This window comes from Sus scrofa, chromosome 1, assembly GCF_000003025.6.
Source record: "Sus scrofa isolate TJ Tabasco breed Duroc chromosome 1, Sscrofa11.1, whole genome shotgun sequence".
NCBI classification, from domain to species: domain Eukaryota; kingdom Metazoa; phylum Chordata; class Mammalia; order Artiodactyla; family Suidae; genus Sus; species Sus scrofa.
Window position 1 is genome coordinate 882,472 of NC_010443.5, and position 23,044 is coordinate 905,515.

A 23,044-nucleotide genomic window follows, 5' to 3' on the forward strand; every position below is an offset into this window, starting at 1 on the left:
ATCTCTCTCCCTTTTTTGAAGAGCTAGCAGGGTTTCCCGCGGGGGAGCAGCAGGGCCCCCCAGGAAGAAGAGATGCCCTTCTTGGGGGGGGTGCTCCCTGTGCCCTCTGCAGGCTGAGGGGCAGCCAGTCCCCATGCAGAGAAGCTGTTTAGGGCAGGTTTCACCATGTCCCTGGAGCTGCTCCAGGTCACCCACAGCACAACCTGTGGCCATCCATCCTCCAGCTGCTTCTCAGTGCCCGGCAGGGGGCAGAGCCAAGTCCCACTCCGGGGGTGACTGCAGAAAAAGGAGTGACACAGAGGCCCCTCGCGCACACAGGCTCGTGCCAGACCCGAGCGAGAAGCAGCAGGCGACTTGGTGGGACACACGTCACCGCGTGTGACCTCTGGTGGAGGCCATCCCCTGGCTGGGCTCTCGGGCTCCTGAGCGTGACTGTGGCGCCAGATGTTGGGGACGTGAGAGAGCAGGCGGGGAGGGGACAGCGGGCAGCGGGGCGCGGGGGTGGGCACTTCGGGCTGGAACAGGTGCCGGAGCCAGTGTGACGCTCTAGACGTCAGAGGGCTGCCTCGCGGGACAGGACAAGCGCCCAAGGCCGCCCTAGAGGCCTCGATGCGGGGTGACAGCGGGTGCATTTGTGACACGGACACGGAGGGAAAAGCAGACGTGCGTCCCGAGGCCTGGGGGACCTTTGGAAACAGGCGCCGTGGGGGCCGAGGACGCTGCACACGTGCGTTTCACTCAGGAGCAAGCACCTGCTGGCTTCCTAACGTGCTGAGGGGTCGGGCGAGAAAACAGAATTTTTCCCGCCTTGAGTCTGGGGGACGTTTCCGGAAAAGGGCAAGTTTCTGACGGGCTCCCGTGGGCGCCACGTCCCCAGCACTGACACTGAGTGGCCTGTGACCGGACGGGCGGAAGGCGACCCGCAGGGGAAAACGGGCTGTGGCCTCTCGTCTCCTCCGCGTGAGGTTCTGCTTCGGGAGGGAAGCGGCGCCCTCATTGTCCCCGAAACACACCCCAAACGGCCCCTAAAACTGGGCACGTTCCGGCCTTGTTTTGTGAGGCCCCGTCTGGGGGCGCGGGGGGCCCAGGGTCAAGGGGCCGCCTCAGCCCAGGGGTGGAAACTCCACCGGGTGCCGAAGGGGGCTGGGGGTTCGGGCAGGGCCCCCGGCCGCTGGGGGTCTGAACCCCTCAGGCAGGTTTTGCTCCGTTGGTCTGAGTTCCCACGTGGGCTTTTGGCCACGGGAGCAGAGTGGTGTGTGGGCTTTGGGAACACGAGGGGGCCGCACCCCACGGCTCCACCCCTGGTCCTGTGACCTGCAGGCAGGTCGAGGCAGGACGCCTGCAAGGCTCTGCCAGGGACTGGAAGACCCTCGGTCGCCCCTCGGTCCTGGCCCTGGAGTCCTGGGGAGGAGGAGGGAACAGCGGGGCAGGCCTGGCCTCTGCTCCCTGGCAGACACACCTGGCGGGGGTGTGAGGTCCAGCAGGGAGAGGACCTCAGCCTTGGGGGAGCCCAGAAAATCCCTGCCCTGGGGTCTGGGCTTCGAGCTGCCACATGGCAGCCCCGCAGACACTCCTGATTCTTGTTGAGCTGGCCCCGGCCTCCAGTGTCCCCGTGGGAGGCGCCTGCCACGGAGGTGGCCCCGAGCCCCTTGGGGGCCGTTCGGTCCTCGCCGCCAGGGCAAGGACCAACTGCGATGACACGCCGGGCTCCCAGAGTGACTTCAGCTCAGGGCTCAGCCACGATGACGGCTGGAAAGCTGGACACCTTCAACTGTGGCTTTTCTCGTAGAGTGACGTTTTCACCCCAAACGCACCAGGTGCACGATGAGACTGAGGTCTTGACAATAGCGCTTCCAGCAAAGACATGCTCTCGGCTCCACTGCACCACGGCTCAGCCCGAGGCCACCGCGGCCAACCCGCGTAGACCAAGTGTCCAGTGGGGACGGACCCCACGGTCAGCCTGGGGGACAGCCGCCCACAGCGCCTCAGACCCTGGCCGCCGCTCCACTCCTACAAGCCCAGGCTCTCGGGAGGCGAGCCTTTTTGCCACGGGGTCCCTCCTCACGGCAAGAGGTGAGCATCCACGGAGGTGATTTGGAAAAACACAGCGTGGGAAAAGGAAACCGCAGTACGTGAAACTCGACCCCTCGTTTCCTTTCAAATTGTTGTTTGTTGTTTCTATGAATATGTTTTTGTTCTGTGGGTTTATTTTTCTATCTGTGAAAATTGTGTAGTTGCCCAATTGGGATCGAATGTGTATCATTTTTCCCATTTAAATAGCTGAGTTATCAGCAACATGGGTGCACCTAGAGAGTCTCATACTAAGTGAAGTAAGTCAAGCAGACATGAATATGGTAGCACTTACACATGGAATCTAAAAAATAATACAGATGAACTTATTGACCAAACAGAAACAAGACTCTCAGGAGTTCCTGTCGTGGCGCAGTGGTTAACGAATCTGACTAGGAACCATGAGGTTGCAGGTTCGATCCTTGGCCTTGCTCAGTGGGTTAAGGACCCGGCGTTGCCGTGAGCTGTGGCGTAGGTCGCAGACGCTGCTCGGATCCCGCGTTGCTGTGGCTCTGGCGTAGGCCAGTGGCTACAGCTCTGATTCGACCCCTAGCCTGGGAACGTCCATATGCCGCAGGAGCGGCCCAAGAAATGGCAAACACACACACACACAAGAAAAGAAAGAAAGAAAGAAAAAGAAACAGACTCTCAGACATTGACCACAAACGTATGGTTACCAAAGGTGAACCCTGGGGTGGGGGCTCAATTAAGAGTTTGGGATTAACAGATACACAGCACCACACAGAGGAGATGAAACAGCAAAGGACCTGCTGTCAAGCACAGGGAGCTACATGCAGTATCTTGTGATAACCCGAGCAGAAATGAAGCTGAAAAAGAACACACACACCCAGGAGCAGAAACGGAATCACTCTGCTGTACACCTGAAACACAACCTGCAAATCAACTATAGTTGAATTAAAAGAAAAAATGGAATCGCTTTGCTTTTAGCACGGTTTCAGGAGTGATGACAGCTGTCAAACATCACTGCGTTGGGAAGAGTGACCGTCGCCAGCGGAGCCAAGCTGGTTCCGCAGTAGCCCTGGCCCCTCTGGGTCAGTCGAAGCTCAGGCCCTAAGTCACTGGCAAGGACACCTGCTAAAATGGCCCATCCTGACACCTGCTTACAATGTGTTCATACAGCTGATTATCCCTTCTGTCTGCTGTGTGTTGTCTGATAAACGACATGATATCAGACTGTTCTAAAACCCATGGCTAAAATGCCCCCAAATCTCATTCATACATCATTTCTTTTTTTAATTCTCAAGCTCTTTTGGTCTCATGCCATATTTGGGGGACTTAAGAAAATATGGGCGTGTACCTTAAACGGTGCTAAATGTAAAATTACATCTCGGTGAAGTGGGGAAGGGGGGGTGTTGCCCCCGCGGAAGAGCGCGAGATTAACACGCTCAATCAACCACGTTTACAGACACTAGCAAGAAGTAATAGGAAAAGAAAGTTAAAAGAAAATTCGTGGAGTTCCCACTGTGGTGCAGTGGGTTAGGAATCTGACTGCAGCTGCTCTGGTGGCTGCAGAGGCGTGGGTTTGATCCCTGACCTGGCTCCATGGGTTAAAAGGAGCTGGCATTATCGCAGCTGTGATGTAGGTTGCAGCTGGGGTTCAGATGCAACCCCTGGCCCAGGAATTTCCATACGCTGCGGGTGTGGGCATGAAATAACAAAAACCAAAAAGCAATTTAATTTGCAATAGCATTTGAAGCAATAAAACACCTACAACTAAACTCAAGCTAAAGGTGAAAGACGTGTATAATAAAAAATGCAAAAAAATGCACCAAAACTTAAATAAATGGAGAAAGAAGGGGGGTGTTGGGGCCCCCAGGGCCCCGCCCCCCCACTGGGCAAAGCCGTCCTGCCTTGTCAAACACGGGTGAGACCTTGGTGCCGCCCAACCGTGAGGTCTGAGAGGAAAACGGTCTCAGCCAAGACAGCTGCTTCCAGCGCCGCCCACGTGCCGCGCCCGGACCGCGATGCCCCGAGGGCAGGGCAAACGGGCCTTGGCCGTGAGTCGCGAGTCGGAAGAAAGATGTCAGACCCGCAAGGGGACCGAAGGCTCCTGGGCAGAAGGCACTTCACTCCCACGAGGGGAAGGCATGTTATCTCTGTCCCCAGTCAGGAGAGAGGGGATCTGGCATCTGTGACTCGACTGCTGATGGTTCTTCATTTTATGATGAGAGTCATTGACTCGAATTTAAAATGCTTCTAGGCATTCCCATCCTGGTTCAGCAGAAACGAATCTGACTAGCATCCATGAGGATGCAGGTTCCATTCCTGGCTTCTCTCAGCAGGTTAAGGAGCCGGCATTGCTGTGAGCTGTGGTGTGGGTCGCAGACCTGGCTCGGACCCTGCATTGCTGCGGCTGCGGTGTAGGCCGACGGCTACAGCTTGGATTTGACCCCTAGCCTGGGACCGTCTGTATGTTGCAGGTGCAGTTGTAAAAAAGAGAAAAGAGAGCAAGAATTGAAAACATTGTGCTTCTGGGCACCCATCTGAAGAAAACCATAATTTGAATAGAGAACATGCTCCCCAAGGTTCACTGCAGCACCATTCACAGAGGCCGGGACGTGGAGACAATGACAACGCCTGTGGGGTAGCTGAGCGGATAAAGAAGGGGTGGCACACACACCCGACAGAGCGGTCCTCGGCCATCAAAAAGAAGGACACTGTGCAGCTGCAGCAACGTGGACGGACCTGGAGCTGTGACCGTATAGTGAGGCCAGACAGACAGAGAAAGACAATAGCACATGACGTCACTTGAACGTGGAATCTAATTTTTAAAATGATACAGGTGAACTTATGTACAAAACAGAAACAAACCCACAGACACAGGAAACACACTTAGGCTCACCAGAGCAGACCCTGAGGGGAGGGATCAGTGAGGAGTTTGGGGTTACCGGCTGCACCCTCGAAGCTGTGACACAGTCAGCAAGGCCCTGCTGCACAGCACGAGAACTCCACTCGGTATTCCAGGTTACAGAGGGCAAGAACCTGAAAAGGAACAGATCCTGAGTCACTTGGCTGCACATCTGACACTAAGCACACAGTAAACCAAGTACTTTCCAAGGAGATGTTTGCAGAATTGAAGACAAGCTCAGCGTGTGGGAAGGCAGAGGCTCGGAGACCCGCCGGGGTCCCGACACACTTGGTCACACCGGGTCACGTGGGTATGCAGGGCTGGTCCTTGGCGGGGTGAACAGCCTTGGTTCAGACAGCCTTCTTGTCACGGAGGCTGCGTTAAAACTTCGGCAGGAATCAAGCCGGCCAAGGGAGCCTGGAGAAAGCTCTGCGGGGCTCAGGCACTTTCCGGGTCTGCCTGCTTCTTGCCAGACCCTGGGGACATGAGAGAAATGTGAACTCGCTGTGAGGAGAGGCCCGGAGCCCAAATAAAAGGTGGGACCTTTGGGAAATTCAGTCCAGAGGGGCCGGCCTGGGACGGGTGAGGTGGTCCACACGGTGGGGCTGGGGCTGGAGCTCCCCAAGCCTGAACCTCTTAAGGAGGGGCTGACGAGTGCAGGGAACACCCAGCTCTTCATACCAGTGTCCTGGGGCAGCCTTGCCAAGGGATGCGCTTTCCAAGCTTAGGCGTCTTCACTGCGGGGTGACTTGCTGAAGGCAGAGGTGCATCGGGAGAAAGGGTGGTTGGCCCCAGGGCCAGACAAAGGGGGCAGAGAGGGCACCCTGGCCGCCTGTGCGGGACAAAGCCGTCCCAGGAAGCCTGAGGACAGCCAGGCAGTTCCGCCCGTCCCCACTGGGGAAGGACAGTCTGGTGCGATGCTCGCCGGGTCTGAAGGTTACGATTTTATGTTGGTGAGATAAGCTTCTTTTTTAATTTGTTTTTTTCCATCACAGCTGGTTTGCAGGATTCTGTCAATTTTCTACTGTATAGCGAAGTGACTCACTCATCCACACGTATACATTCTTTTCCTCCCATTATCGTCCATCATGTTCCACCACAAGCGACTGGATCTAGTTCCCTGTGCCATACAGCAGGCTCTCCTTGCTTGTCCACTCCACAGGCAAGAGTTTGCATCTATGGACCCCAGACTCCCAGTCCCTCCTCCTTGGCAACCACAAGTCTGTTCTCCACGCCCATGATTTTCTTTTCTGTGGAAAGGTTCATTTGTGCCGTATGTTAGACTCCAGATATAAGTGAGATCATACGGTATTTGTCTTTCTCTTTCTGACTGACTTCATTTAGTATGAGAGTCTCTAGTTCCATCCATGTGGCTGCAAACGGCATTAGTTTGTTCTTTGTCATGGCTGAGTAGTATTCCATTGTGTGTGTACTTACCACATCTTTTGAATCCATTCATCTGTCGATGGACATTTAGATTGTTTCCCTATCTTGGCTACTGTGAATAGTGCTGCAATGAACACGCAGGTGCATGTGCCTTTTTCAAGGAAAGTTTCATCTGGATATATGCCCAAGAATGGGGTTGCTGGGTCATATGGTAGTTCTAAGCATAGTTTTCTGAGGAACCTCCATACTGTTCTCCATAGTGCTTGTACCAATTTACATTCCCACCCAAGTGCAGGAGGGGCCCCTTTTCTCCATACCCCCTCCAGCATTTTTTATTTTTTAACTTGCTAATGGTGGCCATTCTGACAGGTAGGTGGTACCTGATAGTAGTTTTGATTTGCATTTTCTCTAATAATTAGTGATGTTGAGCATTTTTTCATGTGCCTGTTGGCCATCTGTACATCTTTTTTGGAGAGATGTCTATTCAGGTCTTTTGCCCATTTTTCAATTGGGTTGTTGGTTTTTTTGCTGTTGAGTTGTAGATGTTATTTGTATATTTTAGAGATTAAGACCTTGTCAGTTGCATCATTTGAAACTACTTTCTCCAATTCTGTAGGTTGTCTTTTTTTTTTTTTTTTAATGGTTTCCTTTGCTGTACAAAAGCTTGTCAGTTTGAGTAGGTCTCATGTTTTATTTTTGCTTTTATCTCTGTTGCCTGGGGGAGATTAGCTTCTTTGTGTCCACCCTCGGGCAACCCAGAAGGCTTTGTAACTGGGCTTGTCTCAGCTTGCAGGCCCCCAGCGGAGCATGGCCATGGGCCTGGGCTCAGGTCACTGTCTTGGAGCTGGACTGGGAGCAGGAAGTGCCAGAGGGGTCACTGCGGTGGGCAATTCAAGCGCCATGGTCCTCAGGCCCATCTGAGGAATAGGAGGTCCCCCTGGAAGCACGCGGCAGGCCTTTATCCCCCGCCCCCGGTGCCTCCACTGCTCCCACGGCTGGGGCTGCACCACCCATGGCCGAGGCCGAGCAGAAAGAAGCGGCCGGTGAGGAGGGTGCGTGAGACACAGTTGGCGCTGGAGGCAGCTCCGAGGGGCAGCGGCCACGCTGCTGCAGCTGCTCCGAGGGGCGGACGGTAGCTCAGGGAGAAGGGGCACCTGCCCGAGGCCCCGTGGGGACACACCTGCAAAAGGAGGCGGTGCCACGCAGGACGCTCTGCCTGGGCGCCGAGGCTCGTCGCTGCTTTCAAGCCTGGTTTCTGAGTGGTTCTCCTCCAAAGGCGGCTGTTCACCAGCAAAGAGCTCAGAGGGGTCACAGGACCTCAGCCACGAGACCAGCGATGGACCGTGCCCTCTGGTCTCCAAGTGTGCTTCCGCCACTTTCACCCAGAGGAGCGGCTCTTGGGGTCCAGCTTCAGTGTCTTCCCTGAGGCTCAGCATCTTGCGCTCAAAACAGCATGTGTCATATTCTGCGTTGGGATTTCCTGGCTCACACGGAATCCGCTTTGGAAAAGGACCCCCCGGTTCCTGGAAGAGATCCCGCCTCACTGGTTGCGGCAGGTTGCCAGCCTGATGAAAGGGGCAGGGTTGATGTCACCTGCAAAGCCGGAGGCCGCCAATGTCCACGGGGCCACACAAAGGTCCGAAGCTTTCCTCCTGCTTTCCCCGAACTCAGCGGAGACCTCAGGTGGGGCCTGGCTGCCTCTGCAGCACGAGGATTCTAGGGATTTTTTAAAAGAGTTCAAGACCCTCTGCAAACGCAGGGACCTTGGAGCAGTTTGCATCAGCTCGCGGGCTTCCCGCAGCCCCGGCCCTGCCGCCCGCCCCCCCGGCGGGGGCTCCTTCCCCGAGAGCCGCCAGGCGGCCCCGCGCGGGCACGGGGCCCGCGGACCGGGAGCCTCTCTGCAGCGTCGAGCCCTGAGGTTGGCGGGCAGCCCTCAGGTCAGGAGATGGGCTTGGACCTCGTTGGGGCGACCCTGGGCGGGGGCAGGAGCCGAGGGGGCAGCAGGTGGTGCGCCCAGAGCTGCTGCCCCGGATGCAGGTGAAGACGGGCCGGGGCTGCGGGGGCAGGAAAGCCGAGAGCAGAGACCGTGCCGCCCGGCTCAGGCGCGGGCCGCGTCTGGGAGACCCCGGGCCTTCTGAGCGTGAGGATGCGACGGCCTGGGGCCCCCGCAGCGCGACCGACCGTGTTGAGGCCGCGGAAGGTGGCGCGGGAGCTTCCAGACGCTTCGAGAGAGTGGGCGTGGCCACCCCGTCGCGGCGTCTTCCAGCCCAAAGGGCTTCCTGATCGAGTCTTCGCATTAAGAGGTTGGGGCTGGGAGGGACCCTAACCTTAGCTTGACCGGGTGGAGGGAGGGCCTGGGGGTGGGATCCCGGAAGTCAGACGGTGGCCTCCAGGGGCCGCCAGGTGGACGGGGCGTGTCTGTCCGCCCCCCGCCCCCCAGCTCGGCAGGAAGAGGATGCACGAGAAATTGTTACCAAATACAGTCCAGATGGAGAAAAATAACATTTGAAACCTGACTCGGGTATAGAGAAAGCAGAACTAGAGCTGTAGATGCCTGATTTTTCCCCTGAATTCCGAATGGGAATGTCCCCTTTTCTGCGGTGAAAAGCCCCGGAGGCGGCCTTGAGAGGCTCTGGGAAACTGCAAAGCAGAGATGAGAAGGTCCCTAATCCTGGGACTGTTGGGACATTATTTTAGCATCTTTTGCTTAAAAATAGCTTCTGAGCGTGAACAAATGTTAACGTTTTTAAAAGGCAGTCACTGGTTTGTAAGAAGCAGCAGGAGTTTCAGGCACAAGTTCTAGGTGTGTCTTTTCCTGGCTCAGTGACCTTGGTGAAGCCGAGCAGGATCTGCTCTGAAAGGGGAAACCCCTGCCGGGTTGCAGAGACCCCTGGGGCGCCCGACAGGCGGGAGCAGCCCTGCCGGTGTCCTCAGAGCCGCATGCTCCCTGCTCTGGCCGTGGCCACCCTGGGGTTCCAGGGGCCCCGCCTGCCTCTTCTGCAGCCAGCATTTGAAGGTCGTAAGTTTTGTTGTCTGTATTGTCTTTTCAAGGTCCACTTTAGTTATTGCAGGTTAGTTTGGGTTTGGGTTTCCCTTGCACTTTTAATCAATTGTGAATTTGAATGTTTTAATCAGGCTAAATTATGCAGTGTTCATCTTCTCATAGCATTTTGTAAATTATCTTTGTTTTTAAATGGAAGGCGTCCTCAACATTCTGAGTCCAGAATTCTTGTTCAAGAAAAGCTCAAAACCCAGAAATAGCTGTTCCATAGCTTGCCAAGACATGACTTAAAAAAATATTTCTACGAAAAAAAAAATCAGCAAATAATTTGTGGCTTTCTTCGTGGTTAGTGAGACTCTATCCAGCTTTGACTTGATTATGAAATGGTAAGTTTCAGCATTTACCTTCAATAAACAACATGGATTTCGTCAGACACCGTGATTCCAAGCTTCCCAGAAAAGGGTAATTATGCTGATTTGAGTAGAAGACGCCGGATTCCTGGGCCGCTGGCCTCTGGCTGCAGCAGCTCCCACAGCGCTGTGGTCACGGGCTTTGTGAGTCCGGTGACGTGGCGGACGTCCCCGGCCGTGGTCGGGGCTGCTGCACACCGGGCAGGACTCGTCCGCGCTCCGGGCTGCTGGCTGCAGATGCCCGGCCCGCGAGGCGGCCTCGCCGCGGGCCACGCGGTGCGGCGTCAGGGAGGGAGGGAGGGAGGGCTGCAGAGGAGGAGCCTTCCCTCGTGGTCTCGGAAAAGCTTCGGACCGCGAATGAGAAGCCGAAAGGCGCCGACTCATTCGCTCCCCACTCAGCCGAGTCTCTGGAATCCTCGTGCCTCAGACGCTCCTTGGGTCCCTGGGACGTGGTGGAGATGGTGCGAGGGGCTGGCCCTCCCAAGTCTTACCTCTCAGGACCGGGGAGAGAAGAGGGGCTCCAGGACGCGGCTGACACCCGCAAGGAGGGGTGTGAGGTGTCTCGTGGGAGGCTTGGCACACGGCACGTTGTCCCACCCGCTGGGCGCCAAACACAAGCTTGACCCCCTGAGGTAATGATTCAGATGCTAGTGCAGAGAAAGTGAAAGGAGCAGCCGACCTCTCCCTAGAGATGGTGCCCTTCGCAGCTCCCCAGGCGCTCACACCAACTGACTCGAGCCCCCGGCCACGCCGCACCCGGCCTGGGCCAGAGCTGCCCGCCTGGGCACCCTCGGGTCCGTCCTTCCCAGATGCAGGGCCTGACCCCCCAGTTCCGCTCCCTGGAGGCGATTCCGCACTTGGGTCTAGTTGGGTACCCAGGCCTGGGAAGGCAGCCCAGCGTCCTGTCAGGGTGACAGTGGGGTTTCTCCAGAGGGGACAGGTGGGTTCCTCGTTCCCTTCTAGCTGCTGCTGGAGGCCTTAGCCCGTCCCGAATGCCTTCTGTTGTCTGGACACCTGGCACTCAGCCTGGTGTTGGGGTGCTCCAGGGCCCTCGGTGCGCCAAGGCCAGGGACGCTCAGAGAGCTGGAGACCCCGCCGGGACCCCCTGCATCAGGGCTTGGCGTGTGAGCTGCAGGGCGATGGGCGTCCGGACAGTTCCCTTCCTTTCACGCACGTCACGTCCCCGCGCACCAGCGCCCCAAGCCCGAGGCTCCTCCTGCCCGAAGAGAAACATCAGACAAAAGCCTTTGCTAAAAAGCGGACAAACCTCAGCACAAGGCATGAGATAAAGCCGATGTTCAACAAACCCCCAAACCTTTGAGTCCCTGTTTATTCCTGTTTTAACATCCCCACCTTAAGCACATTGTGTATTTTTTTCACAAACATCACTTAGTCTGGATCCTTTCATATTCTCTTCATGATATTATATTAAACTATACTCCTCACTCTTTTTTTGAAAATGAATTAAACCTTAGGAAACAAAACAGTTTTGTCTACTTTAATTCCAAATACGCTGTGCTTTCTTTCAGGTAACTATAGATTTAAGAATCTATAGTTGAAGTTTTATGAGCCGTTTGAGGCCATTAAATCTTGGGTTTTTTCCCAATATAAGCTTTGGGATAAAGGGCGGGGCCCTCACAGCATGTTCACTGGGAATATTCCCTCTGGACGGGGAGCAGTTTTACCGACGTCAACGCGCAGGCTCACCGGCGCCGAGCGGGAGCCCACCCGGCCTCGGGGAGGTCACGGCGCTCCTTGCAGACAGGTGAGCATCCCAGAACAGACCCAAGTGACTTTGCATTTTAACACGCAGACCACATGGGAGATGCGAAATTCATCTTGCAGTTCTGAGGGGTGCAGAATCGCTAGCTACTATGTGGGAGGGGGCTTATGTAGACTAGCTGTGGAAAGTGAGACCCAGGGAACCTAACAGCTTCTTAGGTTCCTACGTGTTCTTCTAACCTTGAGCAGAACCTGTGGCGACCCCAAAGCGGAGCCCCACCCCCACCCCCGGCTGCTGGATCCTGTACGTGTGGACTTGCTTGTGTGAAGTCAGTATGAGACTTTGTCCTCTGCAATGTCTTGTAAATTATACGAAATGCCAGACAGAGATAAAGGAATATAAGAAAAAGTCGGTAGATTTTACCAAGGCCGTGTTTGTGTCACAGTAATACGTGTATTTCTGTATTTTTCACTTATGTGTCTTATTTTCTTATGGCAATAACACAAACACTAATAATTCCAGATACGCTTGGTGGGGAATCGTGTGTACTTTGTCCGTCCATATCACTTACTGCTGTATTGACCAGCTGTCCTGAAAGAGGACAACAGTACTGGGCACAATGTGTCGTGTTTTCAAGGCTGCTTCTTCAACAAATGCAATGAAACCTGCACTGAAAGCTTCTGCGATCCTCCCGCCTCACGCGGCGGAAATTCGTCAGGAGCAGAGGTCGCGTCTCACACACGTGTGGAGGTGCAGGGTCACAGCGTGTGGAGGTACAGGGGTCACAGCGTGTGGAGGTACAGGGGTCACAGCGGACTGCTCGAGTCCCCGGAAGAAAGGGGACTTTTTGGGTTCTTTTTAGGGCTGCACCCGTGGCAAACGGAAGTTTCCAGGCTGGGGGTCCAATCAGAGCTGGAGCTCTAGCCTACGCCCCAGCCGCAGCCACACCAGATCCGAGCTGCATCTTTGACCTACACCGTAGCTCAAGGCAACGCCGGATCCCTGACCCACTGAGCGAGGTGAGGGATCAAACCCACGTCCTCATGGACACCAGTTGGGCTTGTTATCACTGAGCCACAACGGGAGTCCCGGATTTGTTTTTAAAGACACATGTGCCTTTGGGTTCCGGGGCCTGTTTGGCAGCAAGAGTCCAGGGAGGGGATCCCGGGGGGCCCTCTTTCTCCTGGGAGCCCACCTGCTGTGAACAGAATGCAGTGAGCCGCTTCAAATCCCCGCAGCAGACATCACGCTTCTCAGAAGCCCTGAGGGGCTGCCCCGCTGTGTGTGGGTGTTTTCTGCGCAGAAGGGGGAAGACCGGGCTTCTCTCGGTGTTTGGCTCAGCTTCTCAGGCACATGGTGGAAACTGTGGTGTTAAAATGCCCGCTTTGCGTGTACAGAGAGCTTTCCTTTGGTCGGGAAGCCCCGTGGATGGAGGAGCCCTCGGTGGGGGGGGAGCCCGAAGTCCCCCTCCCACGACTGCAGGGTGACCCGGGCTCTGGGTCTGCCGGCCCCGTGACCCTTGGCTGAAGGTCAGGGCTGGGGGCACAGGCCTGTCCTTCTGCACTTGTGCTCAGGAGGCTTCCCGAGGAGCTGCGTGGGCTGGAGGGGGTCTGCGGGCCTGCGGTGCCTCCGGGGCCGGGCTCCTGCCCTGGACGCGTGGGCTGGATGAACGGTCAAGAGTTTCTCCACCTGACGCTGGGTGCAGTCTGGTTACCGAGTGAACGTTGGGGCCGTGTCAGCAATAACAGGCAGACATGTGTTGGACAAAAGCGGCGACAAATTGTCCCCGTCTGTGTGCTTGGCATCCGCGGGCAGACGTCTGCGTGAGGCGGTGCCCAGGACACGCGGGTGTGGAGAGGCGGTGAGAGTGGCTCCTGTCGCGGAAGGCCAGGCGCCTCTGACTGCACAAACGCCCCGACCTGAACCCTGGCTCACAGGATGCCAGCAGCCCGCCCACCCACACGCGCCCTGTCGCATGTCCCCCGCCGAGCAGAGCCTGCGAAAACCAGAGCGAAAGGTACGCGGGGTCGAGAAGTTGGGGAGGCTCTCTCACCCCCGGCCGCGGCCAGCTCTGCTCCCCACGTCAGACCCAGCAGGTGGGCTTTTGTCATGACGTGCCCTTGGCCGCAACCCTGGGGACAGCGTTGGGCCCTCTCTGTGGACCGGGCTGCAGCGTAAGCAAAGGTTGGTACCTGCTTCTGAGCATTGACAGCAGAAGCCCTGTCCCTGGAGGTTTAGGGCCCGTGCCTGGGGTGGCGACTGTTCAGCACGACACAGAGCTCTGGGCACCACTGACCCTCCTGCAGTGCAGCTGAATGGCGCGTGTTGTGCCCGCTGTGAGAAGTGCCTGTGCGTGATGGGCCCCGGAGGCGGGTGGCCTTCTCTCCGCCTTTGCCCTTAGTTTTGACACCAAATTGCTGAGTGGGCGCTCACGACTTACTCGTAAAGATCCAACCCTCCCGTTTATAAGTCAGGGTTCACCGTGAAACGGGCCCTTGCCGCACACACGAGGCATCGTTTTTATGAGGAAAACTCTCAGGAGATCTTCCCAGGTACCGGGCACCGCAGGTGGTGCTGGCCTGGCTCCTGCAAACCTCCCCTGTCCCCCGAGCTGGCCGGAGGGACCAAGGCCCAGCCCCCGCCCGGCCCACAGCCCTGCCCTGGCCTCGCGTCTCCCCCCCGCCCCCGCTGTCTCCACAGAACGGAGCAGGACACAGCTCTGCACTCAGAACTCTGAGGGCGCTGCTTGCGCGCTTAAAGCCCTTTGCTGACCTCCCGCTGTTCAGCTCCGACCAGACCCGCCCGTGACCTTCGGTGCCCCTGCCGCCCTCCAGCTGGGCTCTGCCCCCACCCCGGCTCCCATCCGTCCACCTGACCCCGTGCCCCTCATCCTGGCGGGTCCAGGCCCCTCCGCCTAGAGCCGGGTCCCCGAGCTTCCCTCTGCTGGGCAGCTCCCACCCCTGGGTCCTGTGAGGATGGCGGGAGGCCTGGCGCGGGCTGGGCCTTCCTCCTGGGGACGTGGGTGGGGCAGCGTCTCCCGCAGCCCCCCCCTCCCAGCACAGGCCTTGCTCCCTACGAGGTTGGCTCCTGCTGCCTGCTCTCGAGGTCATCCTAGTTTACGTTCCCTCAGGACACTGGGCTCATAGCTGAGCGCAACAATTATTTCAGAAGCTAATTTTGCCCCCGTTGCACAGGCAGACCTCGCAGCTGCGGGAGGGTCTGGCCCGGACCACGTCACAAAGGGCACATTGCGGGGACCGACTCGCACAGGCCGCTTGGGCCCACGGCACATGGACGTGACGGTTGCAGACACGGGGGCTGTCACGCGGGTGGTCGCATTCTGTCTGCAGAACGATGGGCAGCCCTTGATCGCAAACACTTCTCTGCTGGAAACGCTGTCGCGAGTCAGCAAAGAGCGGCCGTTTTCTGCGATGGTGACATCAGAGACCTCTGATCGCCGGTCACCAGAGCTGATGCGCTCACCGCGGATGCGGCCGCAGGACACGACCCAGCGACAGGAGTGAGCCGGCGCTGCCGGGAAGACGGCGCCAGACCTGCCGCCCAGGGGGCTGTCGCGAGCCTCCGGTTTGGAAATCCCGCTGCTTCTGCGAAGGGGAACCGGGAGCGTCTGTGTCTGCGCAGCGTCTGGAGCCGAACCAGGGGTATCCATGGACGTCACGGGACATTCGCAAGGACGTGGGGAGCAGACAGCCGGCTCCGGGCCCTGCCCGGGTGCTGGGCGTGCAGAGCGCACTCTACGACCCACGGCCCTGAGGCCGGGCGTCTCTGTGGCCGGTGCTCCTGCTGCGCCCCTACCCCCCGAAGTGATGGAGGCTGGGGCCGGGGCAGTGTGGTCGGAGCTCGGGGCGGGGGAGGGAGGCAGGGCTGCGGCTCCCAGCGGGCCCAGCACAGACGCCAGAGGACGGCGCTGGAGACACTTCCCGTGTGGGTCGAAGGGCATCTGAATCACACCAGCTCCCGGGACGCTGGGAGCCGGTCCTGGACGTGAGGGGTTGCAGCTCTCAAGTGCCCTTCCTTGTCCCTCCGCCTGGCAGGGCGTCCCCATGGCTCTGGGCTGACGTCCACTATTGCTGCAAAGTGGCCACAGCACCGAGGGGCCTTGGTTTACGGACCCACATCCGGAATCAAAGCCAGGGACCGAAACCCAAGGGACATCTGATGGGCAGCTTCCGGGTCACGAGCCAGGCGAGACCGACCCCTGCGGTCGTGGGAAGCGGGGCTCAACGTCCAGAGACACGGGGAGGGATGCAGCTTGACGTGGGCGGCGGAGGGGGAGGCGGAGAGGGCACGGTGCTGGGGGTCCCAGGGCGGGAGGGGGGCTGAGAGGCAGGACTGGGGCGCCGAGGGCAGCTCAGAGGGGTCGGGGCCACCAAGGTGGAGGTCAGGTCACTGTGCTGAGGGTGGAGGACGGTCCCCAGGGGCAGCTCTCCGAGCCCCAGGCCCAGCTGCTCCCCTGTCTCGTGATTTGCTGCACATACGGGCGGCAACCTTTCCTGTTTTGCAAACGTTGAAAATCCCTTCCAATCACGACCGTTCTTTTTCAGATAAAAGTCAAAATACTATCACACTGTTTCCACGGAGGAAAACCGAGTCACTCCGTCAGACGGCAGCAACCCATAGATTTAACGTGGTTTTGGCCCCGACGGAAAGGCGGCTGCTGTCTGTCCGGCTGCTGAGCAGGGGCCCTGAGCACTCAGAGCCTGAAGTATTAGCCCGGGTTTTGTTTGGCTGTTGACAGCCTGGCTCACTCGGACCCCCGTCCCTGGTGGTGACAATGTTGGCAGTTCAGCCCCCAAACCCCGGCTGCCGGGAGGCTACAGGGTTGGGGGTGGGGGGGGCAGCTCCACAGCCTCGGCACAAGTGGCGCAAGGTCAGCCGTGTGCACGTGTGACGTGGCGTGTGTCACGGTGACAAAACCAGGGGCCGCCACGCCCTCTGAGCGCACGTCCCGGGGCGGCCCCTGCAGGTGCCCCCCTACCCCCGACATCACAGCCGTGCAGCCCCGCTTCTGCCACCGCCCAGGTGACAAAGCCACCGGGCTTCTTCCCAAACAAGCACGTGCCGCTGGCGTCTTTCCCTGGGAGGCCGGAACCTGTGTCCGTGTTTCCGTCTGTGCCAGAAGGGGCTCCGCGTCAGGACTCGCACCTGCCGCCGCTGCGGGCAAGGCTCATCTGGATCATTCCTTTTAGGAGTCAAAAATCAACCATAATCCGTGAGTCCTGACCAGGTGGGGGCTGCTCGCTCCATCTCAGCCTCTCGCAGAGACCCTGGGGCCTCGCGGGGCTGCACCTGTGCCCCGTCACGAGGGGTCTGGGAGACGGCGGGGGAAGGAGCGTGGCATTGCTGTCGGGGGCAGGACCAGGTTTTCGGCGGTGGTGCCAGCGATTTGGTTTCCAGCTGCCGGCACGTGTCCCGGGTCCCATGTGGCCATCCTGCTCTTTGCTTGTAACACCCCCCTCCCGGGGGAGGGCGCCTGGGGCTCCTTCGCAAGAGCCGCCTAGGAGTTGCCAAGAAAGGTCATGGCCAGTTACAGAGACGCCCCATCTGGAGACGGAGCAGCTCAGACGTGTCCAGAATGTGGCCAGTGTGACCAGCTCGTCCGTCGGGCCGAGCGCTGCTTCTCCTGTGGGGCTGCCCCCGCGCCCCCGGAGCTGCACGGCGCCTTGAGCTCCCACACGGAGCCGAGGGCCCGAGGTGCTGCAGGGTGGCTGGGAGCTCGAGAACACGCTGAGACCATATCTGCACACAACGCATTCTTTCTAGGGCGGGTGAGCATCTGCTGCTCTTGGCTGGGCCCGACCTTCTCCTCTGTGAGATAAATCTTTTGGCGAAAATATTGTTTTTAAAGATTCTCAAGTGTCTGAGTCTTCGTTTCAGCATTAATTAAACTTCATGGAGCCAGAGTCTCTGAAAACTCACATGCTCTTCCCTGGTGAGGCTGCTCCTATTGCGTCGTCCTGTTTAAGTGCGTCTTCCTCCCTGGCGAGGAGGGGAAGGGGCCTTTAAACCAGGGAGCAGGGCTTCAGCCTCAGGCCGGAGCGGAGGCCTGTGGGCGGGGAGCCAGCCGTGAGGCCAGGCCGAGCTCGCCGTGGCTCTTCCCGTAAGAGGCCTGACCTTCCCCCCCGGCCGACGGGGGCTCCAGCTCTTTGCGCTGAGATTGTAGATCTGAGCGTTTTATCAGGCAGACGTGAGGTACTGGTCTGAGTGTTTGCTTTTTCTCTCCATGGAGACCGTGCCAGGAAGGATCTGGCCTGCGGAACGTCATTTAACGACGCAAAGCCAACGAGAAGTGAAAGACGCTATTAAAAATAAAGGCTACTGCAGCGTAGTCACTGAGGAGGAGGCGACCTGCTAGGCTTTTCCGTTCTTGGTTCCTGCGGTTGGCGCCTCCGTTTGTGTAACTGAACAGTGGGCGGGTTTCGTCTTTCATTTCTCTCCCTCTGCTGCATGATTCAGAGGCCTGTCCACATTCTCACCGTCCGCCCAGCTCCCCCGTCGACAGCGGTCCGTCGTGGGAGCGCAGGACGAGGGACGGGGCGGTGGCCCCAAGGCGGGGACAGGGCTGGGGCCCGGCAGGGGTGCGGGCAGGAGGAGGCCGCGCAGGTCCGGTGGCTTGAGGACCCAGGTTCCCGCTGGGCGCTGCCATTCTGCTGAGGGCGGGGCTGGGAAAGGGAACCCGCCTGCTTCCTGCCGCCTTTGTGCTGGAGGGGAGACGCGGCGGGTGCAGGATTGCAGATTCATGTATGTTTATCCTCAAAACCCCACCCGTGTTTCTCCTCTCGTGTAAGAGCCGCTACATAAAACCCGGAGGCCAGCGTGGTTGCTGCCTCGTCTGAGCATCCGCCTGGACCCCTGAAAGCGACTTCCTTTTGCCTTGAAACTCACAGCCTCGCCAGAACGTGTCCTCGTACCGAGCAAAGATACCGTTCTGCTCTCCGGATGCGCAAGCACCCCCGCCCTGTGGGCTCAGGTCCTTCTTTCGGGAAGATCTTCCGATACTTGGCGCCCTCTCGTTTCCCGTGGGTGCTCTGTCTTTTCCAGCTGGAACCTCTGTGCGGATGACGTGCAGGGGGAGTCTGGGCGGCCACAGCCCCACGGACACTCCCCGGCAGCAGAGCCGTGTCGACGGAGGGGACGGCGTGGCCTGGGGAGTCGGGGGCTGGGGGGTAGGGGAGGAACCCAGACCCGGGGGGGGTGCCCCTGGGTTAGGGGCAAGTGGGGGTGACAGGAGCTTGGGTACTTCACGTGGTGGTTCTTAACCGACGGAGAAAAGAGACTCGTTACGTCCACATCGCTACGTACCGCTCGTAACAGTGCCTCGTGGCGCATCTGAAACAAGCAGCAGCGCGAGACAGGTCAGAGCACGATGGCCCAGGGCGTTCAGAGTCTGAGACAGCAGCGTGGAGCCTCCTGGCACGGGCTCTGCGCGACTGCTGTGCCCGCTGCCCAGAACCGCCTTCCCCGTCTCACAGACGCCACCGAGTCACAGTGCAGGTGGCCGGATGAAAGGGTGCAGCCTGGATTTGGCCTCAGTTCTCCTGACCTCAGGGCTGGCGCTCCTGAGGGCTCTGCTGTGCCACCTCCAAGGGCCGCAGGATGTAGTCACTCCCATGAAAGGAGACTGAACGAGCTCTTTCTATTATCTGTCACTAACCAACCCCAAAGTTTTCAGAAAACAAGGAGACAAGCGAGCAAGCAAACAAAACCCCCAAAACGGAGAGCAGGAGAGTTAGAGTCGGAAACCGAGAGACCCCGCCCTGCCCCCTGCCCTGCGCCTGGCGTGAGGGGGCTGAGCCTGTGTGGCCTCAGGGAGCGTCCCGCCCGCGAGGAAATGTGGTGGCATCGGGCTCAGGCTCACATGCTGGGCGCCCTGGTCCCCACACGGGCTCAGGATGGGGGTGGGGATGGGGGCCCCGGGGGTGGGGCTGCACAGGCACACTGAGGTCTGCGGGGCGACGGGCAGCGGGACCTGCGGCGCCGCCCAGGGACCCTCCCCAGGGCTCTGGGACGGTTTATGTGGGACGAGAATCTGAAAGAGGCCGGATGTGCGGACATGTACCACTGGGTCACTTTGCGGCACCGAACAAATGATCACAGCCTCGCAAGTCAGGTGTACTTCAACACAGCTTTTTAGAAGTGAAGTGTCCTTAAAGCGTGTCGGCTCCCTGGGTCGGGGAGGATTAAGTGAGGGCACTCGGTGTAGAGCCGCCCTCTGTCCACTCTGCGGCCGTGGCTCACGTCCGCAGAGCTGAAGGACACCGCACACTGTGAGGGTGGCTTACAAAGCTCACGCGCCTGTGACCCCCGCCCGGCGGCGGCTGTGAGGAAACCCCTGGAAACCCGCCTTCTGATGGAGGGTGGACAGTGGCTCTCCTCCAGAGCCGAGGGGGCCGGGGCTTTCGCCGGAGGTGCCTGTGACGGGGGCTGGGAGGGGCCCCAGGTCCTGCAGGTGTCGGGCATCCCTGAGGGCTGAGGTGGAGGAGGGGCAGCCAGGACCCGCCAGGGCGACGGAAGGACGTGGGGGAGGGTTCCAGGCGCTGGGGGCACCTCCACTTGCCGGAGGAGAAGGGCGATGGGCCGCGGGGACGGCTGTCCCACGGCGGGACGCAGGACCCCGATGCGCCCTGCGCGCTCAGGCGCGCTCTGGGGCGGAGGGCGGAAGCCGTTTCCCCCTGCGCAGCATCGGCTGCCCTGAAATAATATTCAAACCAAAGAGGACGCGGTCCCGAAAGGTCTTTCTAGGAGGGAGGACGAAACTCCACCAAAAAAGCCCTCTCGCTGCCTGGCTGGCGGCTGAAGGGAGCGGGCCGCGGGCGTGGGGCTGAGTCTCCCTGGCGCCCGCCCCTGTCGCCTTGGGAGGGCGCAGGCCGAGGCGGGGGCCCCGCGGGCCTGAGGCTGCAGCTCCCGCGTGGTGGTGCCCGCGGAAGGCGAGCCCACTCCAGTTCGACCCGCCTGCGCGGACGTCTGCCTCTCCAGCAGGCAGGAAAACGACGCAGCCGTTGCTCTGAAATGAATGATCCTTCTTTTTAATCCGAGGTGGGAAAAGGTGTTTTAAATATTGGGAAAGGTACAGTGAGGTTTTGAGACCACACGGCATATGATCTATTTTCAGGAGGTTATAAGGTAACTTGGACTGCTGAAGTAGGACGTGCAGACCTGCGTCTGGAAGTATAATTGGCCACAGAGCCAACTGCTGGGAACCGTCTATCCTTAACTCCTTTTGCAACATAAAACTGACCCCGCCCGCCTTTGGTGTGGCTGCGCCGGTGGCGAGGCCGCCACGTCCCCCTCGCCCTGCGCTGCCGTCGGGGCTTTCCAGAGGGCCCCGCAGACTGCGCCCGACCTTGCGGTCGGAGGCTGGGTCACAGAACCAGGGTCTCCTCTTCCAGGGACGCTTGGCAATAAGCCTTCCCGGGTTCCCCCACCCGTGACCCACACAAAGCCGACCTTCAAGGAAAAGTCAGCCTCCACCTCGCAGAGCCCTAACCCCGCCTTCCCCGGCCTCACTCCCTGCCCCCGAGGGCAGGTGGCGCCAGTCCTGGTCCCACCACCACAGCTGCTCCGCGCCCGAGGGGACCCGCGCCAACCCGCCCTTCCCTCGGCGCCGGTCGCTGGTCCCTGCAGCCTCGCGCCCCCTCCCCCAGGCGTGAGCCGTGGTCCAGCAGCGTCTGGAGACCCCCCAGGAGGGGCCTCAGCGTGTCGCCCGCTGCGGCAGCCTGACGCAGGACCCCGGGCGGCCTGCACCCACGTTCGGCTTGGACAGTCTCATCCTGAGCCCGGTTACCCCTCAGAAGCCCCACACAGCCGTCCTTTCTAGGCCCCTTGTCCTCCAGTGCTGGCAGCCGGGCGCCCTGGTGGCCTCGGACCTCTTCAAGGTGTCCCCTTCCCGCTGTCCACAGGTGGCCGCGTGGCACCAAGACACACGTGCGGTTCCTGTTCCTTGCTCCTCCGTGTATGTGGTCACTCGCAGTCGGGGAAACTAGTCAGGGGAAAGCTAATTAGGGGAAACTCGTCTCGGGAAAGCGGATAGAGAAAAGCGGTTTAGGGGAAAGCTGGTGACGGGAAAGCCAGTTGGGGGAATTAGGCGGCATGAAACTTCTGCTTATCTGAGAACTAGTTTAAAGCAGAGTATTAAAAGGAATTTTTTTTAAGGTTTTTCAAAGTCTGAGAAAGAAAGTGGGGGCGCCGAGAGAAGCCGGATTTGTTTTAAAATGAGGACAGTTAACCAGGCAAGCGTGTGACCTTCCAGGAGAGCAAGGGACACGTTGGCTCAGCTCAGCTCCTTCCTGCAGGACGGTGTTCCCGGCCGTCCGACCGGTCGGGGGAAGGAACTGTCTCTCCCGGGGAAGGAGGGAGGCGGCTGTGGTCCTGGGCCCTGGACGTGCAGCTGGGAAAGGGCACTTGGCTTCGCATCCTGTGTCCACGCCCTTGGCAACATGGCTCCAGGTGGTTTGTGCTTGTTTCCCACAGACTGAGAGCCTGGACACGGAGCCGGCCCGCGTCCCTGACCCCTCTGGTGGGATGCGGGGGAGTGGTCCCCAATGCGCTTTGCTCCTTCCTCTCAGCGCAGTGGGGGGCGGCTGGAGCGGACTCGGGAGTTGAAGACGCTGCCCTTCACCCGCCGCTTCGCCAACTCGGGGCGGGGGGCATGATGCCGCCGCACTGCCCCCCTTCCCGGCAACGCTTCCGCACTGCCCCCCCAATGCTCCAACCCCACCTCCCCACTGCTCCCCCACCCCCCACCCTGACGCCCCCCCGCACTGCCCGCCGTGCCCTCGCATCAGAAACCATGACGGTCCTGCCCGCAGGCTCTCATCCAGGTTGGGACTTTGCTCGGGACTTGGTTTTTGCTTAAACTTTCCGGTTCCTGTTTGACTGTGATAACGTGGTATTATTTTACCACCTCCTGATTTCTAGTTTGCTCCACGTTTTTGTGGCGGAGCCAGCGTGAGGTAAGAGGCGTTAAGGCCCCTCCGCCCCGGGCCCCCTGCCGGGCTCGGTGGGGTCCGCGTGTCTGTGCCGTCCCGCTGGGGACGGAGTCAAAGCCGCTTGGGAAGCAGGAGCCTTTGATGGGCTCTGGAGCAGTTCAGGAGATGCCGGCCTGCAGCTGGAAAGCAGTGAACTTGAATTCGCACCCCTGCGCTCACGCGCAGAAAGGGAGACGCCCGACGCCGGAGGGCCAGAGCCATCAGGGCGGCCCCCGCCTGAAATTGAGACCCCATGGTCTGGAGGCTGACTCGGGGCTCTGGAGGCCTTGCCCCCGTGGCGGAGGGCGCGGCGGGCCGGCTGGAAGCCCCAGTGGAGCTGGGACCCCGAGCCCGCTCGAAGTGGGGGCATTCTCCACCTGCTAGGGGGCCGCACCGAGCCGGGGGGCTGCCTAACTGGCCAGATCTGCTGGGTGTCCCCCTCGGCCCACAGCACTGCATCCTCACAGCTGCTCAGCTGGCCTGGCCCTGAGGAGGGCTAAATCCTGCTGGTTGGTGTTTGGGGGCTGTCTGTTTGGGGGGGTGCCTTTTCTGCTGGTCACATTTTCTGGGAAAATTAAGTCTCAGGTGGTCCAGTGG